This window comes from Mus pahari, chromosome 9, assembly GCF_900095145.1.
Source record: "Mus pahari chromosome 9, PAHARI_EIJ_v1.1, whole genome shotgun sequence".
Taxonomy (NCBI): Eukaryota; Metazoa; Chordata; class Mammalia; order Rodentia; family Muridae; genus Mus; species Mus pahari.
This window is the reverse complement of record NC_034598.1, coordinates 37,382,970-37,392,283: the sequence shown is the minus strand read 5'-3', so window position 1 is coordinate 37,392,283 and position 9,314 is coordinate 37,382,970. Positions and strand designations below refer to the sequence as shown.

Sequence of the window (9,314 nt, the reverse complement as noted above, 5' to 3'; positions counted from 1 at the left end):
ACGCCGGGACTCACTTTTCCCATGAATGTCTTCTGATTTTCTGAATCAAAGTTGCCCCTTATATATTTCCTCAGGCTTGAGTTAGTGACCTAGGCTGTTACACTCAGAAAGCATGAATGACGGCAGTTAAGGTTCATTCATCAGGACCAACTTAGCTTACCCCTCCCTAACCCTTTCTCATCCCCAACCCCACCTGGGTCTACATTCATGTTCAGCCTTCTCCCTTAGTCCTGACACATTTCCATTGGATTTTAGTCCTTTTCCTTCTTTAGACTTTCCAGGTGCTTCTGGTTTCCCCAGGATAAACCTTTACCATTTTAGAACAGATTTTCCCTATTCTAAAGCAGTAGTTCATCTCTGTCTGCCTTTGGTATGTATCTTCCCTCTAAATCTAGGTATTAGAAGATAAGTCACATGTTCCCACAGCCTGTCACCTTTCCTAGGTTCGCAGAGGACAGCAGACTGTTCCCTCGCCCAGAAGGTCCCTTTTCTTTGTATGTTCCTATCCAAGCCTCACACCCTAGCATATTAACCCCTCTCAACCTCAGCCTGATGTGCCTGATCACAGCAACCAATCCACAGACTGCCCTCCCTGAAATCTTTCCCAGAACTGTCAATCCAAGTCCAGCTTGACTGAGATTCACCGAAGCTCTGAAACCTAGCTCTAGTTTCCATTAATACTTAGTGGTCCATTCACAAGGCTTTAGCTTTGGACCCTGACGTTTGCCAGAATGAGCACTTTTCTTTCATACTGTACATTCTCAAGAGTGTCAGGGGTGTAACCATTTAGAAATACTCATTATTGGTTTGATGCCTTGTGTTTGGGAAGCAGGGCTTGGCACCGGGTATTAAAAATCCCTGCTGAAACAACAATGACTGCTGAAAAGAAGGTAAAGTTCACATATGGGTAAACTATATTCAAAATTGGCCAGAGTGTGCCTCAGTTTGATTGACTAAGAGCTCATGTTATTTGTGAATTTTTAAAAGCAGCATCATGTTCAGTTTATACTTTTTATGATTTTCCAACAAATAGATATGAAGTTAATTTGAAATGGTGTTGATAGTTTCAAGCTTAAGTAAAATATTTTATCAATGGAAGGAGCATTTTCAGAGACCCCTTTATCTTAAGAGGAAATAGAGTATATGTATCTATATTACTTGATACCATCATTCAGATTTACAAAGAAACCATATGTATGTTTTTAACATTAGATAGTGTACTGGCTGGTTTTTTGTGTCAACTTGACACGAGCTGGAGCAATCAGAGAGAAAGAAGCCTCCTTTGAGGAAATGCCTCCATGAGATCCAACTGTAAGGCCTTCTCCCAATTAGTGATCAAGGGGGGAGGGCCCATGGTGGGTGGGACCATCTCTGGGGCAGCAGTCCTGGGTTCTATAAGAAAGCAAGCTGTGCAAGCCAGGGGAAGCAATCCAGTAAGCAACATGCCTCCATGGCTTCTGCATCAGTTTCTGCCTCTTGGTTCCTAGCCTGTGTGAGTTCCTGTCCTGACTTCTTTGGTGATGAACAGCAACGTGGAAGTGTCAGCTGAATAAACCCTTCCTCCAACCCCCACCTTGGTTATGCTTCTTGGTCATGATGTTTTGTGCAGGAATAGAAACCCTGACTAAGACAGAGAGCTTAGAAACTCTATATAATCTAACCCGATTTCACTGGCTCACATCAAGAACTTCATTATTTCTGTGTCTTTACTTCACATAAACTAAAACTTAAATTACTTATACTTTCACTTTCTATTCAAAAATTGGTTTTCCATATTTGCTTGAAGGTCAGTACTGTTCTAAATAGCATCCCTATAAATGAAGGACACCAAATGTCGCCAGTGAAACACTATCATAGCCATGAAAGGCTTGACTTCTCCTTGTTCTTACAAACTGGCAGAATGTTCTGTCCTTGTTTTGTGCCATTTCCGTTACAGCCCATCAATTATTAACACAAATGGATGATGACTGTAAGCTTAACCAAAGATGTTATTTAAGAATTTCATCCTTTTATCTGTAATTCTAAAAAGGGATTAATCATGTCACTTAACAAATTTCCATGTAACTTTAAATTATAGTTTTGAACTTCTTAAGATATAAAATCAATATAAAGTAGCCTGGGAAAATATGAGAAACTCCTAAAAAAGACCATTCAATCCTGGGACCTATATCTAACATTTAGAGTAATGAATGCTTAAATGTTTGCATAAATTCAAATAGGTAGTCTATATTTTATATAATCTATAAAGATATTATATATTTTATTTATTACATATACATTAGACACACACACACACACACACGCACATGCACAGGCACACGCACATGCACATGTAGGCCACATAAAGGAGTGTGGTTAACTCGAAGACAGCTACATCATTGAAAAGCCTACCCTAGGAAGGGTGCTCAGCAAGAGCAACTTTCAGGCAGCTTGACATGTCAGAGTCTTGTCTTTCTCCAGCAGTTTTTACTGCTTATATAATCTTGAGGAATGGGGTCATTGTGAACATTGTAGGTTTCAGAGACTTTCTGAGACTTGTGAGTTTCCTTCCTGAATCTTTTTTTTTTAATTATTCTTTTTAAAAAGTTTTATTGGTTCTTTGTGAAATTTACATCATGAACCCCAATCTCAGTCATCTTCCCCTCCCTTTGTACCCATTCTTCACTCTTTCAACCTCCTTGCCAACATAGACATAAAAAAAAATCCCATTGTAAAAGCTATAGTGTTTCACATATGTCCCACAATATTCCCTTTTGTCCACACTTCTTTGCTTGCAAATGTCCGTTGCAATGACTCATTGGTCTGGTATGAATCCTGTGGTCTCTGCTACTTTATCAATATTAGACCCACAATGGGACTCAGATATCCTGTTGTTACCCTGTGTCATGGAGATCCTGTCGTTTTGGCAGCCCCTTTATGCACTCCAGCAGTTCATCAGTAGGGTCGATTTTCGGGGGAGGGGGATTCAAAGCCCTGGATAGGGGCTTGACAGGTATCTGAGGTGGCTATCCCATGAACTCTCCTGCTCTCATACTCTCATCCAGCTCACCTGCAACTCCCATATTGTGCTAGACTGCTCTCTTGATTATTGCAGCTGGCTAGGGGCTTGGTCAGCTCTCCTGCTCTCACATCCCCAGGGTCAGCTCCTTTTTCACACAGCCCTCAGACATCAACATATCCCTGGGCAATAACCCAGACCAGGGACATCCACCCAGACTTGGTGGTAAGAGATCCCTGCTGCTGCAGGGCACAGACTCAGAAGTGTCCTCCAGTGGTGGTGGCGGCACAGACCCAGAAGCCGCATTGCAATGGGACACTGTCCCAGGTGGCATCACTGGCTACTCACATCAGGCTGTTCCTCACTACTCTCTGCAGTTCTGTGGGTCTTCATTGTACCTGCATCCTTCTGTTTCTCTTTCTCTTCCATTTCTTCACCACTTACTTCCTCTTCTTAGGTACCAGGGGTGAGGATCTGGGTTTGTCTCAGGAGTGATTTTAGGAGTGTTATGCCCTGATTGTGAATTATGGCACTGGGTAGACCTCATTTTGAGCATGGTCTGTTCTCCAGGCCTGTGGGGCATCAGACTGGTGGTCAAGTCTGTGGTCGTCTCAGGCTTGTTCCTCACCCATGAGAGGGTTCTCTGTCTGGGGCTCACTCTCGCCCACGGCCTGAGATGCCAGGCAGCGGCCCCAGGCAGGGTTCTTCTAGTCTTCAGCTTGCTCTCCACCATTGGAGCATGCCCAGGCCCGTGTGACACCATACTAGCGGTCTTCTCAGGTTCACCTTTTTCAGGAAAGGTTAGTCTACTAATCCTTCAGATGTTCACAGGTCAGAGCACTGAGCAAAGATGTAGCTTCTCTCCTCTTTGCCACCTACTGACATACATGTGATACAGCAGCCATGCTGGCACCGCCTCTAGGGGGCAGCTCCTTTAAAAAAAAATATATATATATATAATATGTATATAATATATAGTATACACACATATATACATACATAAAATATATATGATATATATACAATACATATATACATACACATATATACATATATACACACACATATATATGCATATACATATATATGATAAATATCATATATATAATATTTTCTTTATTTACATTTCAAGTATTATCCTATTTCCTGATTTCCCCTCATCCTGAAAAACCCTATCCTAACCCCACTCCCTCTGCTTCTATGAGGGTGTTCTAACACCTACCCACCTACTCCTGCCTCCCCACCCTCAATTCCCCTACACTGGGGCATCTATCAAGCTTTCATAGCACCAAGAACCTCTCCTCCCATTGATGCTTGAGAAGTCTGTCCTCTGCTACATATGCAGCTGGAGCCATGTGTACTCCTTGGTTGGTGGCTTAGACCATGGGAGCTCTGGGGAGTCTGGTTGGTTGATATTGTTGTTCTTCCTATGGGGTTGCAAACCCCTTCATCTCCTTCAGTCCTTTCTCTAACTCCTCCATTGGGGACCAGTGCTCAGTTCCATGGTTGGCTGTGAGCATCCTTCTCTGTATTTTTAAGGCTCTGACAGGGCCTCTCAGGAGACAGCTATATCAGGCTCCTTCCAGCAAGCAGTTCTTGGCATGCACAATAGTGTCAGGTTTTGGTGACTGTTTATGGGATGAATCCCCAGGTGGGACAGTCTCTGGATGGCCTTTCCTTCAGTCTCTGCTCTACACTTTGTCTGCATATTTGCTCCTGTGAGTATTTTGTTCCCATTTCTAAGAAGGACTGAATCACTAACACTTTGGTCCTTCTTCTTCTTGAGCTTCATGTGGTCTGTGAATTGTATCTTGGCTATTTGGAGCTTTCGTCTATGATGAAAACATTTCTATTTAAAGAATATTGTCATACAGCACCGTAGATAGCAAATACTTTTTCCAGATGCACAATATGACTGTTCCTGTAATCCCTGTGCTCTGTGAGATAAACTGCCATGACGGACTTTGACAGTGCCCTTGTCTTCTGACTGAAAGGAATGCCATGGACAACAATTGGGAAATCAGGAAAGTAATTTCCTCACCTACCTGTCCTTCGGTCAGGCCTCCGCTCTGGCCAGGAGGACACAGTCTACACCCTGATTGTTACCCTCCCACTGGTCCAAGTTGCCAGCATTTCCACCACAGCAAGAAGGAGGCTTGTGTTCTGCTCTGCAGATTCATAAACTGTGAAAAGACCTGTAGTGAACTCTCTTGCACCTGCCTGATCTGAGGACGCATTCTCCCACTCTAACACAGCCAACTCAACCTCCATCAATATCCCAGGACAAAACCATGGCAAGGCAATATGAATGTCGAATAAGTACAAATGTTGTGCCTCTATAACATAATACTTAATGTTCAATTAGTACGTACTTAACTTAGCATATTGTATTGCTAAGTGACCTACTGGAATACATTATTTTATTTTTAATTGTGTGTACACTTTGTGTGCTTCTAGGCAATTGAGTGTAGGTGTTTGCTGAGTCCTGAAGAGGCAATCTGATTCCCCAGGAGGATTTACTCTCCCAATATGTTGGCTAGGAACCAAATTCAGATCTGCAAAATAAGACATGTGCCCTTCAGTGGCCAGGTAAGGTGGGAGGCGGGGGGACAGAGCATTGTGGTGGAAATCCCCTCGACTGAGCCTCTCTCTACTTTTGCTTTAGTCTCATGTTCCCCATGGGGTCTCTTCCTACATTTTGTCTCCAGTGCTACATCCATCTTACTCAGTGGTTCCAGGCTACAGTAAGATCTTACGTGGAACTTTCCAGCTTTCTTTGTAGGTTGGTCTCAGAAGAGGGCTGGTGTTTTGATACATATAACTTAGTAGTTCAAACTTATCTGGTACTGATTCAGAGTGAAGGACAATGCAGGTCATGTGGAGATGTGAGAGGAGGCATCCATGTAATAAATGACAAGTCAGCTACATTTAGTAATTTGTACAAGTGACCATCAAATCGCAAAGAGATTTTCTTGATACATCCAAAGTTATAAAACGTATGTGGATGGAGTGAACAGGCAGGCTATCGGGAAGACATCATCTAGTCATTGCAGCTTTTTGTACTAACCTTGATCGGGGATCATCTAATAGTATTGATGACCAAGTTCATGGCCATTATATTTTAAAATTAGACTTTGTCATGACTATTAAGGCTTAATAACACACTATCATTGTATAACAATGAATTGTGCTCTTAATATAAATGCAAGAGTAGCTAGGTTTACAATGGTAAACTCTTGATATTTATTTCCTTGTAATATACATGAAAATAGAGATAATTACTATCTATAGGTGGTAACTTACCAACATGGTTACTTATGAAATGGAGCAAATGCAGGGAGGGTGGGGATCTGGTTCAGGTCACCAGTTTGAAAAGTGTGCATTTTGCCTACTGAGCTCTTTCTGAAGCCCCTTGGAGTCTTCCTTAATATGTTTGATAGAGAACTTAATCTAAATGAGTGACCAACTCAAGGGAAATCACATAGTACCCTGGGGACCCGCTTCCTTATTTCCATTAAAAATCTTTAACATGAAGTAATACTGTTCATAATAAGGTCAGAGCTTTCTATATTGTAAATAAAAATATTATGTTTTTCTATCAAATCTCCACAGATCAGTCCTAACACAGAAATTTTTTACTAGCCCGAGGGAGACTGGTTTATTTCTTCCACTTTGCTCCAACAATAAATAATAAGACCGTAATAGATTAAAAGGCTGGGGCAGTCAGGTGGCATTTCAAAACTTTGGTCAAGTTTTTCCTCTCTGCTTATTTCTTCACCCAACACTACAGTCCCACAGTCTACATTAATGGGTCTTATTGATGGATTACTTCGAAGCAAGACAAACAAAAAATGAAAACAAACATAAGTAAAGTAACTAAAAGACTCTTAGCTAAACTTTTCACTCTCCAACGGATCGATAAACTCCCTAGCTTTCAGAGTAACGGTTGCTAATAACAATGTATGCCTGTTTATCATCACATAATCAATACAGTAAGCACGTGGCTGACATGTCTGCTTCTGCTGATTTCCTCTTCTTCAGATTTCACCATAGGTCTCATTTCAGGGAGCTCAGGTATTGATTGTTCTCTCTTAGCTCCCTTTCACTGTACTTGAGTGGATAAAAGTTCAGGGGGGAATGTTGGAGCATCACTTACAGAGGGTAAAGGGAACATAAAGAGACATACATAGAAACACACACATACAAGCATACATACACACACATATATAAACTCATATATATATAAGAAATACCCACCCGCAGACATACACATACAGACATACACATTTGTGTGTGTGTGTGTGTATGCAGTTCCCTATCTGACATGAAATGTACTACTTAAAACTGGAATTATAATTTTTAGGAACACTGACTCGCTCTTTATTTGAAGTATGAGCAAACAAATTCTAATCTTTGTCATCTGCTTTTCTTTCTAAAGTCTTCTAAGAGAAAGGAGGGCATCTGTATGAATGGACCTGTCATCATGGTGGTACTCTGTGCCTTCAATAACACCTCCTGTCTTCTGACTCCTGGTTATATACATCTCTCGGGTGAAAGGGTAAACTGAGGCCATTGCTGTCTAAGGAGCATTTCCTTTAGCATTAATTCAGTTTAAAATCTAAACTGATATCTAACTTGGCCTTAAGACATTACTGAACCACCAGTTTTCCATATGGCAATCAGGATCTCCTTGTTGTTTGATTTCCTTGGAAGAATGGACTTCATTTTCAAGCCCGATTGATGTTGACTTTAGTTAAATTATACTGTTTTAGTTTTAAGTAGCATCGACAGGAGCAGTTAACAATAGAGTAATTCAAAAAATAATAATATAGGAATGGGTGGAGGGCAGATAGTCTCCCAAAACCCCCAGGATACACAAGCTCTACAATTGTCTTCACTCCTGAGTTGACAAGGAGAACAACCAATCATATTCTGTTCCCCTGACCCAGTACAGTGTCTGGACAAAATAAGTCAAGAGCTTCAATAAGAGTAGACATTAGCACTTTGCAGCGGAAAACCACTTCAAAGATGACCTTTGCTAAAGAGCTCACGGTATCTATCATGCAAGCACGAACACTTCCTCTTCCCTCATTGTACTGCCTTCATAGCAAAGGGATAGGAGCTAAACCTTCAGAACACGCAGAATAACTAGCAGCACACAATATAAACATGCTGGGACTTCCGTGTGTGCTGTCTCAGCACCGAGATGTCTGGAGGACTATTGTGGAGTCTTCTAGGCTGACCTATCCATCACACAGAACAAAAGGATACAAACGCAATCACTTCCTCGAGGCTTCACTTTGAAAAAAATAAAACTCCACAGAGTATGTTGTGTGCTCAAAATACCCAAAGCCTCTGTGAACCTGTGCCCTGAGCAAGAACTCCTTACTGGTTTCCCATTTCTCTTGTTATAAATAGATGTGTTTGCCTGTATGTGTCCAATCATTTTATCTTGGAAGCTGTAGTGATTTGAATATGTTTGGCCCCCATAGACTCCTGTGTTTGAATTCTTGGCCCACAGGGAGTGAGGCTATTAGAAGGTGTGGCCTTGTTATGTGAAATGTTTCACTGTGGTTATGGGCTTTGATGTCTAATGCTTAATCTCCACCCAGTGGGGAAGAGGGATTGTCTGGTCCTGGCTGCCTTCAGTTGAAGATGTAGAACTCTCAGACCTTCTAGTGCCATGCTTGCCTAGAAACTGCGATATTTCCCACCTTGATGATAATGGACTAAACCTCTGAACCTGTAAGCCAGCCTTAATTAAATGTTGTCCTTATGAGAGTTGCCTTGGTCATGGTGTCTGTTCACAGCAATAAAACCCTAACTAAGACAGGAGCATGTACATCTAACTGTTCTTTTAAAAATTGTAAGACTTCACAGTTGGATCTGCTGCAGGTATCAGGGAAGATCTGGCCTTACATGTTTCCAGAATGCTGGGTTGATGTTTGAGGCTGCTGGGGATGAAATATGGTTTTTTTTCCATTGTGTGATCATTGTGAACCTTTAGGTACAGTGTATAGAGGCACCTACAGATGCTTAATTTCCTCCAAAGTCCAGATCCATGTCCTACTGTCCCAGGATGCTGCTTGGTTTGCTGGTGTTAGGTCTACTGAGACATGGAGTTCCAGGGAGGGTCACTGGGTCCTTACACATGGAGGGGCCTCTAAGGCATGGTGCCTTAATGGTCCTTAGGTCATTAAGTGTGGTGACGATGTGGCACTCCCTCCATCTTCTGCTCATCTTCCTCCTGGCCATTTGGTTGTCTATGCTACATTTTCTATGCTGCAAATGCCCATCATTGTTTCCTAGGCTACCA

The 9,314-nt window shown here is 41.8% G+C and overlaps 1 non-coding gene across 1 annotated transcript; it reads right to left on the bottom strand.

Annotated features, from left to right (window-relative positions):
- Positions 1 to 3,795: 3,795 nt before the first annotated feature.
- LOC115064727 lies at positions 3,796 to 3,928 on the bottom strand. The gene has a single exon (XR_003844559.1). It is a non-coding gene; the product is annotated as a small nucleolar RNA SNORA17 (small nucleolar RNA).
- Between the last annotated feature and the right edge of the window lie 5,386 nt (positions 3,929 to 9,314).